This window comes from Aquarana catesbeiana, linkage group LG02, assembly GCF_042186555.1.
Source record: "Aquarana catesbeiana isolate 2022-GZ linkage group LG02, ASM4218655v1, whole genome shotgun sequence".
In the NCBI taxonomy this organism is placed as follows: domain Eukaryota; kingdom Metazoa; phylum Chordata; class Amphibia; order Anura; family Ranidae; genus Aquarana; species Aquarana catesbeiana.
Genome location: NC_133325.1, coordinates 744866835 through 744883715, shown reverse-complemented (window position 1 = coordinate 744883715; position 16881 = coordinate 744866835).

The window sequence follows — 16881 nt, the reverse complement described above, 5'->3', positions numbered from 1 at the left end:
TCTGTATGGCAAGTGGAATTTATTTTGGATAAAGACTTTTTTCTGTTCACTAACGCTGCTGGATCTTGTGGTGTTGCGGCAATTTGGCAAGCTCAGTGGTGCGCAGATCGTTGGAATCCCACATGGCAACAGAAGGGTCTTTTAAAAAATATAGTCCTTTTAGAATTGTTTCCAATAATTGTAGCGCTAGAGATTTGGGGTCCTTACTTTAAAAATAAGCGAATATTAGTTAGGACGGATAATAAAGGAGTCATGTATGCAATTAACTGTTTAACATCTAAATCTCCTCCGGTCATTGTCCTGTTGCGTTACTTGATTTTCAAATGTCTAAATTTGAACATTTGGTTAAAAGCGATTCATGTGTCAGGTAAGGACAATGACATGGCGGACTCCTTGTCTCGCTTTCAGATGGATCGATTTTTTCAGCTATTTCCAGATGCGGACAGAGTAGGAATACGGTGTCCTCCCAAATTATGGGATCTGGTTTGAGACCAATATCGGAATATATTAAAAATTCGGTTGCACCTTTGACATTGGCTGGAAATCAATCGGCCTGGTTGTTTTGGCTTTCTTTTTTAAATGCGATCCGGGAACCTGCAGGTTCTTTTTCTGAAAATTTAGTACTGCTCTTTTTGAATTGTTTATTCGATAAAGGATATTCGTGGTCTTATGTGCAAAGGACCCTTTCCGGAGTTTCATTTTTTCTTAAGCTTAAGAATTTACCTTCTTGCTTGCATTATTTCTCAGTTCGTCAAGCATTGAAGGGTTATAAGAAAAAATTTTTTACTTGGGACCAGCGTAAACCTATTACTCCAGATATCTTAGGTAAACTTTGTTCAATCACTAAACAAGTTTATTTTTCCGTATTTGAGTCAATACTATTTAAAGCAGTTTTTTCTATTACGTTTTTTGGTGCGTTTAGAGTGTCAGAATTGTTTTTTATACAGGTCAATGACATTATTATCTCTGACTCAATGTTAAGAATTTTTATTAGAAGGTCGAAAACCGACCAACTAGGTAAAGGTATTTGGATTAATTTATATGCTTGTAGTAGCTCTCCTATTTGCCCTGTTCGGTTATTGAACAAATATTATTCTATTAGACCTTTCATGTATGATAATTTTTTCATACATGAGTCTGGTTCCCCGTTAACAAAGTATCAATTCAATTGTGTATTTAAAAGATGTTTAGAACGGTTAAATTTACAGAATTCTCACCTTACATCGCACTCTTTTAGAATTGGAGCGGCTACAGAAGCAGCTAGATTAGGGTTAGACACTAATATGATAAAGAAAGTTGGTAGATGGAAATCTGACAGTTATCTATTATATATTCGACCTAATCAATCTTTTTGATTCATTTCAGGTAAACGCCGGATAATATGGATTGTTGGACATTCCTATGTGTTTTGGGCACATCGGAGAACTAAGAATAGAGTGTATTCTAACAATTTAGGTTTGGACCCTTTGCAGTTTAGCATTTTTTGGTATGGTAAAAGAGGTATGGTTTGGGAGAATTTAATGTCTGTAATAGGTAGGCTTCTTCAGCGTTTTCCACCTCCAGATGTATTAATTATACATCTGGGGGGCAATGATATAGGAAAACGAAAAACGTTAGACATCATTTTCGAAATTAGAGATGACTTACACAGGTAACAATTATCTTTTCCTCACACTGTTATTGTTTTTTCGGAAATTGTGCAAAGGTTGAGATGGCTTTCTCCACCTTCTATGCGACATGGGGAAAAGATCAGAAAAAGAGTGATTAGGGCAGTTGCAAAAATTTTACAGGCTTTGGGTATAATCTCATTTAGGCTTGTGGAATTGGAAGGAAATATAAAAGGTCTATATAGAGAGGATGGAATTCATTTATCCGACATAGGTTTGGATATTTTTAATACAAATTTAAGTACTTGTGTTGAAATGGCCGCGGTGTGGGGTGTTGGTGACAGGTGGTTTTGAATCCACCTGTCTTTTGGATAATGTTGGTTTCTGATAATATTGATGCAGCCGTAGTGGCTAGGTTGTTTTAAGTTTATTGAGTTGGTGTTATTATAATAAATATAATATTGTCTTTAAACCAATAATAAAGCAGCCGCGGCCTTATTTATCCAACACTTGTCTGAGTTTATTATTATAAGATTATAGTTATTTAGTTATTAAGGATTCCTGCCTGCTGTCCCATGCAGACAATCTGCAAACACAGCCCCATACACTTATCATCACTCAGCTTTACATATATTTGTATATGAATAACACAATAGTATAAAGTTCAAAAGTTCTTTAGTGAAGAGAGTAAGTAAATAATCAATTCCTCTAATGTGCAGAGAAGAAAAATAATAGTTTTTCAGGACCAGTGATGAAGTCTGAACATCCTCCATTACCTTTTAGGATAAAGACCACCACCATAAAGAGGAAGATATACTCTTACTGGAATGTATGGACCTTCTAATTAAAGAAAGGTCAAACGAGCAGACATTAGTCATCTGGAACATCCCCATTCTGGTGCCCCAGAAGAAGTCCTTAAGGGCGAAATGCATAGGTTGGAGCAATGTGCTTGTGTCATCGCGTACTGGAAATTATGGGAATCGCCATTTTAAGAGCCAGCAAGTCTGTTTGTTTATTGCGCAATTTACTTTTTTCCATGCTAGTGGTATTTTTTACATTAGTATAAATGTTTTAAGCATGTTTTACACGATCCGATTCCTATATTTCTTTCATGCCCATATTGGTACTTGGGGAAATATTTTGGAGTATATCAAGTCTACTGCCCATGTCTGTGGATGTTCCGAACGACTAATTTCTGCACATTTCACCTTTCTTTAGTTAGAAGGTCCATACATTCCGGTACGAGTATATCTTTTACTCTCTATGGTGGTCTTTATCCTAAAAGGTGAAGGCCAAGGTACAGACTTCATCAGTGATCCTGAGAGACTATTATTCTTCTTCTCTGCGCATTGGAGGAATTGTTTATTTACTTACTTTTTTCATGGAAGGACTTTATACTATTGTGCTATTTATTTATTTTTTAGCGCAACACTTTTTCTCAAATCCATTTACCATGAATAATATCTCATGGTGTGTTTGCAGCTTTTGTAGTTGTTTTTCTAGGTGTCACACAAGCGTGGTTTTGACTTTGTTTTTATTTGTATATTAATATATACAGCCACCACCTGCTATTGATACAAGCTAACTAGTGACTTCTGGCAGGGAAAATAAGGCCATATTGTTTACTATACTACCATTTGCAGTCATGTGCATGAAAACATAAAAAACCATACATATAATTCCTTTCCATATTATCATCCTATTTTTCAGTTTTTTTTTTTTTTTTTTAAATCAATCCCTCCTGCTTTTAAAAAAAGACAAAAAAGTACTTTCAGTTTTTGAGATTTTGTTTTTCGCAATTTTTGTTTAAACATTTTATCACTGTGGTGTTTAATACATGTGATTACACTTCCCTTTGCCTCTTTTTCTTATCACTAACCATGTTCACATTTCAAAGTTAGTATGCAATTCATAGGACAACTGTGGGGTTAATTTACTAAAGGCAAATAGACTGTGCACTTTGAAAAGTGCAGTTACACTCCAGAACTTAGTAAATGAGGTAAAGCTTCACGTTGCAAAGAATACCCAATCACATGCAAGGAAAATTTAAAAAGACAGCGGGGGTTATTTACTATAGAAAAATCCACTTTGCACTGCAAGTGCATTTGAAAGTGCACTTGGAAGTAAAGTCGCTGTAGATCTGAGGGGGACATGCAAGGAAAATAAAAAACAGCATTTTAGCTTGCACATGATTGGATGATAAAATCAGCAGAGCTTCCCCTCATTTCAGATCTACCTCTTAGATTTAGAGCGACTGTACTTCCAAGTGCACTTGTAGTGCAAAGTGGATTTGCCTTTTCGTAAATAACCCCCAGCATGTTTGCTTGCACATGATTGGATGATGGAAGTCAGCAGAGCTTCTGCTCATTTACTAAGCTCTGGAGCAACTGCACTTTACAAAGTGCACAGTCTATTTGCCTTTAGTAAATCAACTCATGTGTGTCCGATCTAAATACATTAATGTAAACCTATGAGGGCATAAATAGTAAAGTAGTGCCAATATTGAAAACATTTCTTGTACTCCTCTGTTAGGTCTTTGGGTACTGGGCTAAGGCCATACACAGCGTCTTGACTTCTGTCCAAGCTGTCCCACCTGCCACTAAACCCCGTTTTTCTGTCATTCAGTAGTCTGGTATACAGATAGAGTTGCCACCTGTCCAGGATTCACCTGGACAGTCCAGGTTTTGAATCATGTATCCGGGTTTCAGGAGGACATTATTAAGACCGGGCTGTAGCTCCCCAAATAAGCAAGATAGTCACACCCAAATATGCTGCCATCTGGGTGCTGCAGGCGGCTGTCTTGGGGCAGGTTCGGCATCAGTGAGAAACAAAGCAATGATGTCAGCAAGAACAACTTGACCACACCCACTGTTCAATGCGGCACGCTATACGCACCACATTACTACTCTACTTGGGGTACCCAAAGGTGTCCCAGGCCGCTAAAGTGTTCAGGTTTGGCTTGAAGAAAAGGTGGCAACCCTATATACAGACCACTCAGATCAGTAGAGGCTTTGGAACTAGACCAGTGTTTCTCAATCTTTTTTCAGTTAAGGCACCCTTTAAAATTATAGACAGTCTCAAGGCACCCCATTCTAAAATGTAATAAACAATTCTAATAGTATTACACAATGCAGCAACATCCAGACACGTAGGACACCCAACAATAAAGGTGATTTATTAGTACAAAGCAAATACACTTGTGCACACTAGCACCGACTAGTATTCCAGTGTTTCCCCTTTCCCTCAGCTTCTCTCCATCACTCAGCTAATGTGACTCCAGTGTTGACAGAGAGGGGCAGGGTAGGATCAAACAAGGATGCTTTGTAGGCAACCAACACCCTTCTTATCAACACGGATGACATCGGCGTTTGTTAGGGTTCCAGTGGTCGAAAGGTTGAAATGGTGCACAATAAAAACCTGTGGCTTTGTGTAACTAAAAGGTAGGTTTGAGTCACCTGCTGGCTTGTATACATTTTTGGGCAATTTTTAGGCATTTTGCTAAGGCACGCCTGAAGAAACCCTTAAGGCACCCCAGGGTACCTGGGCACCCTGGTTGAAAAAGGGTTGAACTAGACTGTTTAATGATAGAGTTCATGGATCATGGATTAGCAATAGAAAGGGGTTGATGCTTAGGGGATGATTTACTGGAGGCAAATAGACTATGCACTTTGCAAAGTGCAGTTGAACTCTGCAAGTGCAGTTGCTCCAAAGCTTAGAAAATGAGGTAAAGGGGTTGATTTACTAAAGGCAAATAGACTGTGCACTTTGCAAAGTGCAATTGCACTCTGCAAGAGCAATTACCCCAGGCCTTACTAAATGAGCAGAAGCTCTGCTGACTCCCACCAGCCAATCATATGCAAGCACAAATATATATTTTTTTATTTTCCTTGCATGTGATTGGGTATTATTTGCAAAGTGAAGCTTTACCTCATTTATTAAGCTCTGGAGCAATTGCACTTGCAGAGTGTAACTGCACAATCTATTTGCCTTTAGTAAATCCAGACCCAAAGCTTTGCTTTGCAAAGAATACCCAATCAAGTGCAAGGAAAATAAAAAAAAAACAGCATTTTTGCTTGCACGTGATTGGATGATGGATATCAGCAGAGCTTCTGCTCATTTACTAAGCTCTGGAGCAACTGCACTTTGCAAAGTGAACAGTCTATTTGCCTTTAGTAAATCAACCCCAGTGTGTTGACTGGACCAGAAGGCAATACCCTGTTTACAACATGGAATCCAAAGGCTCCAGAGTGACAATCTTTGGGCCTTGGCAGAATATAGGTCAACAAGGAAGAGGCAGCATGACCTGTAACACACCATGTAAGAAAAGATCTTTCACTGGAATCTAGAAGGTAAAGCCCAAATCTGGATCCACCCTCTGAGCTGTGGACCCCCCTAACCCTTTGCCATCTATGTGGTATGCAGGGTCCTCTTTGCCTCTTGCCTGGTACTGATCATTCCTCAATGATGCAGAGGATGTTGCTGTTGTATGTTGTCAATGCCATTCTCTGCCTTAATGTACTTTGAGAACAGGATACTGTACCCCCCCCTCCCCCCCAACCAGAGGGTGGACCCATAATGCCTTGCTCTTACAGGAAGCAACCCAGAAGATAATTGTCACTGGAGTGCGGAGTTGTGCGTCTGCAAGAGACAGCACCAAGAAAAGGTATGTGCTTTTTCTGTTTTTTTTTTTAATTTTATTTTACTGGGGTAGGGTTAATGATTTTAAAAAAATAATAATTATGCTGAGTTGGGCTTTAAAATTGACCTTTATCCGCTTTCACTAAAAATCACATGGCATGCAGCTCTGCACACTGATATGAAATCATTTTACATTCATTAGCTTGCATGCATTTTTTGCTTTTACCCACAATTACTGTTTTTCCATTCTCTGTTTAAATGAGGCACTGATTGTGCAATCCTGGCCTTACAGATGCCTACTGAGAAATAAAGGAGAGAATGTGGTCCATGGCACCATAAGTGAAAGAGCCTCCATCCCAATTGTATATACAGAAAAGGGGAACTTGGTCAGGCAACTTTAAATGAGGCTGATCACTAGAAAATCGATATTGACCATAATAATGAATTTATTACATGATGATAAGTAAAAAAACAACAATTTACAAACATGATAGAATATAGGTAAAAACATTCCATAGAGCTAAACCATACTAGATAATCATCATATTGGCATACAAATATATAAATGTAATTGTTTATACATTCGTATTACATTGTATTGTAAACAAAATAAGAGGAATACATAGTAACTTTTCTGAGCATCCTGTAGCTCTACGCGTTTCGTGGATTGATCTCCACTTTCTCAGGAGCAAATGCAGAAAGTAGAGTCTAAAAGGTAATAAAGAGGACCCAAATGAATCATACAATGGGTATGTTACAAAAAGTTGGAAACAGAACCCTAGTACTTACATGTCAGCTCATTATAAGGGAAAAGGCAAGGGAAAGAGTCGGACAGTCCTGCGGGTCGGGGGAATCAGAGAAAGTCTACCCCAGGGGCTGAGGCGGCAAAACTTAAAAAAACACAAGGAAGGGAAGAGGAGCGAACCAGGCATCCATGTCAAAATGCATCCACAGGTGTCTAACGTCCAGGAAGAAGCTACGCTAACGAATACAGCGAAACGCGTTGACGTCATCACGACGCTGTCACGTCCCATCGGGCGGATCGTGCTGGAGGAGCGGAACAGCTGTGATCACCAGCTGGGTGTCAGCTGGGTGTCAGCAAACACGGACCATGGATGCCTGCTAGACTGGACAGAGGATAGACGTCGTATAGACTCTTGATTTACAACACTACATTTGATTCCCCTTATCAGCAGAGGATATACTGTCGCCCATATGAGTCTGTGAGACTCCACTCAGTACCTAAAAGGACTTCCATTGTAGAGTGTCTGAGTTCCTCCTCTCTCAACCAATCGGGCTGGTAATGTATGAACGCCATTAATCAAGCCACTGTTTAAACGCATGCATAGTTAACTGTGACTGCCACCTGCATGATTGGTCTTCATACAGTACTTACATCTCAATCTTACGCAGCTGATTAGAACCCTGCCAATAGGATTTACCTGCAAATCTGTGTTAATCCACGCCATATGGACAATTCCAAGCTACTATCACAGGAATAGTCTCTCCATATAACGCACCTTGCTATACACACTTGATGTGTCAGCCTATGCCAATCAGCACCATCTTGCGCCTGCAGGAACAGCCAGACCATCTATCCATGCTGATCGTCCATCCCTGTTAGCCGGCCAACAGGCAACCTTCCCCGCCTGGCCACCCTTGAGTTCCCCTCCCCCCTCCCTTCCTGCCCCCCCCCCCCCTATGTATACTCTTCGGCAGCATTGTCATTAAATATTGATGCCCATAACCTTAACCAAGCCATTGTGCTTGACCATCTCCAATTTGACCCACTAGCTGCCGAACAGTATACCAGTCCGGACAGTGTCAGTGTCGTATTGTATGTGTGTTTGTCGTGTATGTTAACTAAGGTACAGCAATACCTTAGTCACTTTATTGTTTTTTCTTTTGCCATTTTTTTCACACTGTTAGATGTAACCTATGCTTTGCCTCCTTTGCCAATTGTGGATTTTATAGCATTTAATAAATCGTATTTTTAATGTACATACCTCTGGTCACTCATTGCTAACGAAACTACTGTCCCACTTGATACTTTATATCAAGAATCCCCCCCCCCCACCCTTCCCCAGAACCAGCCCCGATTATAGTATCCACAGGTGTGTGCATGGATAGTGGCATGTGGTCTGTGACAATCTGTGAAGAGTAAATAAAATGACTGGATATAAAGTGCAACAGTCCATTTGAAATGACACTGTACATTTTATAGGGACTGTCCTGCTTTTAGAACCATTTTATCACCACTTTAACTGGATTTTAAAGCAACATTGTAAATAAGAGACTATCTTGACCGTGAGAATAAATATGATCTCTGGCCAGACCTCTACTCCAGTCCCACTAGTTAATCGCTGCCTTCCAATAACATAAAAACCTACCCAAAAGTGCCAAATATCTAAATCAATGGTCATGTGACGCTCCTGCTGCAAGTCTTCCATCTTTTTCCTATAAAGCAGGGAGGGTCATTTTTTGGGTGTTCACATTGCTGTCTGAGTGATGTCAGGATCCTAAAGAGACCCCAGTGTTATGATGTCAAGGTGTTGGAATAGACTACAATACCGAAGCTCTGGTCACCATGCTTGGAAACTGTCACTGAGAAACACAGGCAGCAGATTAGGTCAAAATTGCTTCATAAGGCAATTTAAAATGACAGGGGTGAGAGAGGACTTGGGGGGTTCTAATTTGCACATATGGGTTTTACATTCAGTACCAAAAAAAAAAAAAAAAAAAAAAGTTGTAATAAAATATTACTGTAACTTACATACGCCCTGTATGAATTGCATATAGGGAACTACATACACTATATTACCAAAAGTATTGGGACACCTGCCTTTACACGCACATGAACTTTAATGGCATCCCAGTCTTAGTCCGTAGGGTTCAATATTGCGTTGGCCCACCCTTTGCAGCTATAACAGCTTCAGCTATTCTGGGAACTGTCCACAAGGTTTACGAATGTGTCTATGGGAATGTTTTACCAGTCTTCCAAACTCCCTCATCCATGTCTTTATGGACCTTGCTTTATGCACTGGTGTGCAGTCATGTTGGAACAGGAAGGGGCCATCCCCAAACTGTTCCCACAAAGTTGGGAGCATGAAATTGTCCAAAATGTCTTGGTATGCTGACGCCTTAAGAGTTCCCTTCTCTGGAACTAATGCCGCGTACACACGACCGGTTTTCCGTCGGAATAAACTCTGAAGGTTTTTCCAACGGAATTCCGCCGAAACTGTCTTGCGTACACACGATCACACCAAAGTCCGATCGTCCAGAACGCGGTGACATACAACACGTACGATGGGACTAGAAAAAGGAAGTTCAATAGCCAGGAGCCAATAGCTTCCGTCTCGTACTTGCTTCAGAGCATGCGTCATTTTTGATCCGTCGGAACAGCATACAGATGAGTGGTTTTCCCCGATAGGAATTGGTTCCTTCGGAAATATTTAGAACATGTTCTATTTCTAGGTCAGTCAGAATTTTTGAAAAAAAATCCGATGAGGCATACACACGATCGGAATATACGATGAAAAGCTTCTGTCTGACTTTTTCTGTCGGACATTCTGGGCACCAGTCCTCAGGAGGGATGTACTGGAAATGGAGCGAGTACAAAGAAGGGCAACAAAGCTAATAAAGGGTCTGGAGGATCTTAGTTATGAGGAAAGGTTGCGAGCACTGAACTTATTCTCTCTGGAGAAGAGACGCTTGAGAGGGGATATGATTTCAATTTACAAATACTGTACTGGTGACCCCACAATAGGGATAAAACTTTTTCGCAGAAGAGAGTTTAATAAGACTCGTGGCCACTCATTACAATTAGAAGAAAAGAGGTTTAACCTTAAACTACGTAGAGGGTTCTTTACTGTAAGAGCGGCAAGGATGTGGAATTCCCTTCCACAGGCGGTGGTCTCAGCGGGGAGCATTGATAGCTTCAAGAAACTATTAGATAATCACCTGAATGACCGCAATATACAGGGATATGTAATGTAATACTGACACATAATCACACACATAGGTTGGACTTGATGGACTTGTGTCTTTTTTCAACCTCACCTACTATGTAACATTCTGCTCTTATGTACACGGCATAAGGGGTCAAGCCCAACCCCTGAAAAACAACCCCAAACCATAATCCCCCTCCACCAAATGATTTGGACCAGTGAACAAAGCAAGGTCCATAAAGCCATGGATGAGCAAGTTTGGGGTGGAGGAACTTGACTGGCCTGCACAGAGTCCTGACCTCAACCCAAATAGAACACCTTTGGGCTGAATTAGAGCGGAGACTGCAAGCCAGGCCTTCTCGTCCACATCAGTGCCTGACCTCACAAATGGACTTCAGGAAGAATGGTCAAACATTCCCATAGAGGCACTCCTAAACCTTGTGGACAGCCTTCCCAGAAGAGTTGAAGCTGTTATAGCTGAAAGGGTGGACCAAATCAATATTGAACCCTACAGACTAAGACCGGGGTGCCATTAAAGTTAATGTGTGTGTAAAGGCAGGTGTCCCAATACTTTTGGTAATATAGTGTATTTCTGATTGTTAGTCTATAAAGACTAAAGATTTTCTAGTGAAAAGGTATCTTTTATTGATTTTCATGGCAGTTAATCAGGCAAGCAGCGATCACAATGTTCCAAATGAGAATGGATCCAAATGGGGAGTCTAGCGGAGCAGACATGCATTGTTAGAGCTCCGCACCGCTGAGGAGAGAAAAGAAGGACAAAGCGGAGCCTGCAGGCTCAAAAGGTATCCATTTGAACCTTTTTGCCCCAGGGAACAAACTGTGAAAGTTTGGGCAGGAAATATGGTACTGGGAGGAAGGCGTGGCAGAAATAAAAATCACCTCACAAAGAGCTCACAGGCACTCACTGCAGCTGAAGCAGCTCCAGTCACCTCACAAGATACAGCATCAGGGCGCTCTCACAGACAGAAAATGTCACAGCAAGACTCTCCATTTGAGTCAGATACAGAACAAATCCTCTCACAAACTTCTCCACAAGCCTCCTCAGCATCCCCAGTAATTATATTACAATTTGAAAAGATGCTTCATAAGGCTTTAAAACAAACATCAGACCAAATAACAAAAAGCCTAACCAAAGAAATAAGAGAGCTGGGAAACCGCACCGCCTTAGAAATAAAAATGGATGAAATTGAAATTACAACCCAAGAAAATATAACAGAATTGGAACAATTAAAAGAAGAGAATTTAATACTTCAAACTAAGCTTGAAGATTACGAAAATAGAGCCAGACGTTCAAACTTGCGCATAAGGGGAATACCTGAAACTGTGACAGACCTGCAATCTACTATTACTGCTCTATTACAAGAACTAAAGCCAGATATCCCTATTGAACGTTTAGAACTGGACAGAGTACACAGAGCCCTCACAGCCAAAAAGAAAGATGGACCCCCACGTGATATAATCACAAAATTTCATTATTACAGAACGAAAGAACAAATACTAATTGCTGCAAGAGAAAAAAAGGAACTTAATTTTCAAGGACACAATTATCAAATTTTTGCTGACCTATCCCAACTTACTATTACTAAAAGACGATCCATGAAACCCCAACTAATGGAACTGCAACGCCACAACATTATGTATCAATGGGGCTTCCCCTTTTCAGTCAGATTTAACTACCAAGGTACAATTTACAGAAGCAGATCAGCAGATAAACTACAACAAACCCTTTTAAAATTAAATCTGACAGAACCCACAAGCAGCAACACTCCCACACGCAGAAGAATGGCATCATCTTCACCTTCAGGCAGCACTCAGAAAATTTCAGAACAAAATGGGAATCATCATTCTCACAAAAGAGGCCGTTATGCTACATCATCCATGGACCAGGAAGATTCAATGGACTGACATCCTAATTCCTGATATCTCTTCATTTATTATACTAAGAGATGGTTCTCTATAAAAAACCTGTATTTATAACTGAATGTAACTGCATTCTGATAGTAACACACTGTGTGGGATCATGTTACATTCCAGTTATATTTCTTATTACTTCTGATTCATATAGCCTTAGAATATATAAGTGAAATAAGGAAATTCTTGTTCAGTTATATATTTTCAGGTAATAACAATAGATTTATTACTTTTTAGGACAAATATGTTCAATAATCCAGAAGTAATGGAAGCTTTTTCTTTCTTTTCTTAAAACAAATATATTATTACCTAACTAGTTCCTAGAACTATGTTTTTGTTTATTCTAATCTGAAGCAATACAACCTCAATTTTATGAGTTAACATATCTAAACAGTTACATATGAATAAAATATGTAATTGTTTACTCTAAAAGGGTTAAAATCCCAAAATAATTCAAACTATCTTCATCAATACCAAAGTTATTAACAGTACCTTTCTAACTGAATTATTTAGCCTAGGGCAAGACTAACCATATACAACCACCCTGGAATAAATAATTTCAACAAAAACCATATTCTGCACTCCAATTAATGAATTATCATTTTGATGTCTTTTGACATAGCACTTCTCTCCTGTAAGCGGAAGATCCGTGTACCCCCATTAGCCCTCCTCATTCTCCCAACCATATTATGTGGGAGTGTGACGAAGGCACTTATTCCCCTGAGAGAGATATTTATTCTCTTTCACGGGTAAATTGTGATTACTTGCAAAAAATAATTTATACAATGTATCATCTAATCTCATATGTTTTTTGTTTACTCTTTACTCCAGAATTCACTGGTTTCTTTTCTATCTTTTCATCTCTTCAGTCCACACAGGTTGATCTGCGCAGTCAGCTCTGCATAACAAAAAGTAAGTCAAAACTATTTGATCTGTTGCCATGGCACCACTGAATATACTTTCCCTGAATGTTCAGGGAATAAATGTCCCTCAAAAAAGGACCAAAGCCTTCCGTACTTTCCATAACAAGAAGGCTCACATAGTATGCCTCCAAGAAACACACTTCACCAAAGATTCTACTCCAAAATATATTTCTCCTTTTTATCAACAAATTTACACGGCTTCTGCCTGTACCAAACAAAGGGGAACTCTAATTGCATTTCACCGATCCACACCATTCACCTTATCATCAGAAATTAAAGACCCAGAAGGTAGATACCTGATACTCATGGGTTATATAATGGATACAGCAATCACGGTGATTTCCTACTACGCTCCTAACAACCTACACCATTCCTCTCACATATATTACAAGTGATTAATACACACAAAATAGGAACAGTGATAATGTGCAAGGATTCGAACCAGGTCCTCCTCCCATTTCTAGATAAATCACCTTTTACACCATCCAAAATAACCTCTAGATTACCTTTTTCTCAACTTCTTTCCAAATACAATCTGGTAGATTAGTGGAGAGAAAGTAACCCAATGAAAAAGAAATTCACTTATTTCTCGCACCCTCATCAAACCTTCACCAGAATAGATCATATTTTTCTAACAATAGGAATGATACCAGAAATTATTGCATCAGATATAATTCCGATTCCGTGGTCTGACCATAATGCAGTATACACTACTATAGCCTCAGCCATACCAAAAGCGCATGACCCAACGTGGTACTTACCGGACATAATGCTCAAACACCCACTACATCAGATGGCCATTGAACAAGCTTTAAAGGAATACATATCAATTAATAATACAACAGACATTTCCCCAATAACACTGTGGGAAGCCCATAAGCCTGTCTTGCGTGGTACAATACAAAGACAAATGGCACTATTTAAACGGGAACGCAAAAATCTAGCAAAAAAACTAGAACTCAATTTTAATGCAGCCTACATATCATTCCAAAGATAATCCATCTCAGAGTACAAAATCTCATCTGGAAAAATCTAGATTGGAATACGATCTATTTCTCACTGAGTCAGTTGATAAATCCCTCAAACGCTCCAAACACAATTTCTACATGAATACAAACAAACCAGGTACATATTTGGCTCGGGCATTAAATTCAACTAACAAATCTTTCAAACCAATACGTTTGAAATTATCAAAAAATGTTTATACTTGTAATCCAGTTAAAATAGTCCATAAATTTCACTCACATCTCGCAACTTTATACAAGACAAACAATAAATTTAATCCTACAGAGGCTGAATCCTTCTTCTCAAAAATAACCTTACCTGAGTTGCCTCAGAATCAAAAAAGCAGTTTGGATGAGCCTATAACTATAGATGAAGTTGCTAACGCCGTAAAAGACCTAAAACTTAACAAAAGACCAGGCCCAGACGGCTACTCTGCTTTATACTATAAAACATTCTCAGAAATACTCTCTCCCATTCTCACTGAAACTTTTAACAAACTTCTAGAAGGACATTCTTTTCGGCAAGAAACACTAATGGCAATTGTTTGTATGATCCCAAAACCCCTTTCTGATGATACTTCCTGTGTGAATTATCGGCCTCTCTGTTAAACCTTGATATTAAATTATTAGCAAAAATAATAGCAAAACGCCTCAATAGCATTATAGGAAAATTAATACATAGAGATCAAGTAGGCTTCATGCCAAATAGACAGGCAGGCGATAATATACGCAGGGCAGTGTTATTGGCACATATTGCTAAAAAAAGGAAAATCCCTTTATGTTTTCTATCTCTCGATATTAAGAGGGCATTTGACACAGTATCCTGGCAATATATGCAATATTCATTACAAAAATGGGGTTTTGGACCCCACTTTTTAACATGGATCAAAGCATTATATAATAAACCCAAAGCCTATATAAAATATGCTGGATACAAATCTGATGCCTTTAATATCGAAAGAGGTACCCGACAGGGTTGCCCATTATCTCCCTTATTATTTGCCCTTATACTCGAACCCATGGCCCAATACATCAGAACAAACCAAACTATAACTGGCATTGAAGTAGGAGGTATTACACACAAATTATGTATATTTGCAGACGATATATTACTTTTTCTATCATCACCACAGGTCTCTGGTCCTAACTTAATACCAGCTCTTGATGGATTTGCAGCCCTATCCGGCATTATGATTAATCCTAAGAAATGCCTAGTGCTTAATATTTCGCTCACAAACATGGAATTGATCCTGGCTAGGGCTGCACTCCCATTCACATGGGCAGAAAAATCAATCCCATATCTTGGAATTCATTTAACAGCATCTCATTCTGACTTATTCTCAACCAATTATCCTCCTGTATTAGACAGATCACAAATCTAATAAAACAATGGTCGCAACTTCCTTTATCCTGGATAGGGAAGATTAATGCAATCAAAATGACTATTCTACCCAAATTGCTTTATCTATTCAGAGTCCTCCCTATTCCAATTCCTTCCTATTTTTTGAGAATAGTACAAAAAAGAGCAACTTCGTTTATATGGGGCTCTTCTAAACCACGTATACCTATACACACACTACATCTTCCCAAAAATAAAGGAGGCCTGGGATACCCTAATTTTACTAACTACTACAGAGCAGCACATTTGGCCAGTCTGTCCAAATACCATGCAAAACAGGAAATCCCATTATGGGTATTTATAGAAAATGACCCTCTATTAATATCAAACTTGTTATGGCTTGATCCTAAAGACCGCTTTAAAATTCATAATCCCATAACTAAACACTTCTTATCTCTCTGGGATAAACTAAAAACCAAATATCAGTTACAATCTGCACACAATCCTCTCCTTTCTTTTATCAGAAATCCGGCCTTTTATCCGGCATGGATCTACCCAAATTCTTTTAAAGCTTGGACAACATCAGGCATTCAGACACTAAATGACTTCATAGCATCTAAATCATTCCTTTCATTCCCATCGCTTAGAGAAAAATATGATCTACCAAACTCTGAGATATTTAGATATCTCCAAATCAAAAATTTCTATACACCATTCCTAAAGGGGGATACACCATTATCCCAATTATCCATTTTTGAATCAATCTGTACAAAAGATCCATTTGCTAAAGGTACAATTTCATCACTTTATAATCAATTATATGGAGTAGTAAATCTTAATAGACCCTCTTACGTTCAGAAGTGGGAGGAGGACCTGGGACAAACTTTAGAAGACACGGACTGGTCTAACATATGGCTCACATCTAAGTCATCTTCACCCAACATCTTAGCACTGGAGACAAATTATAAAGTTCTAACTCGCTTGTACCTTGTACCCGCTAGAGTGGCAAAATATTCACCTAATACCTCAGCTCTTTGTTTTCGAGGATGCCCAGAAATAGGCACACATTTACACATATGGTGGACGTGCCCAGTAATCCAAACCTTCTGGAAGGAAGTCTTCATGATTGCATCTAAAATATTTAAAAAAATAATACAACCAGATCCATATATAACTTTACTTAATCTAAAACCGGAATGGTTAACACTCTCTCAATTCAAACTTATGATCCAACTAATAACGGCTGCAAAACAAACAGTGGCCAAGGCATGGAAATCTCCTACATTGGTACTAGCAGAAACAATTCACAGAATGAATAATACAATGTCCCATGCTAAGATGGTAGCCATCGATCAAAATCAAATTCCAAAATTTGAAAAACTTTGGCAACCTTGGATAAAACAGTTCCTGTCAAATTTCAATGACTCTGTCCTGTTGCCATGGTAACAGATTAAATGCCTTACAGAGACACCCATTCTAAGGCTTCAAAGA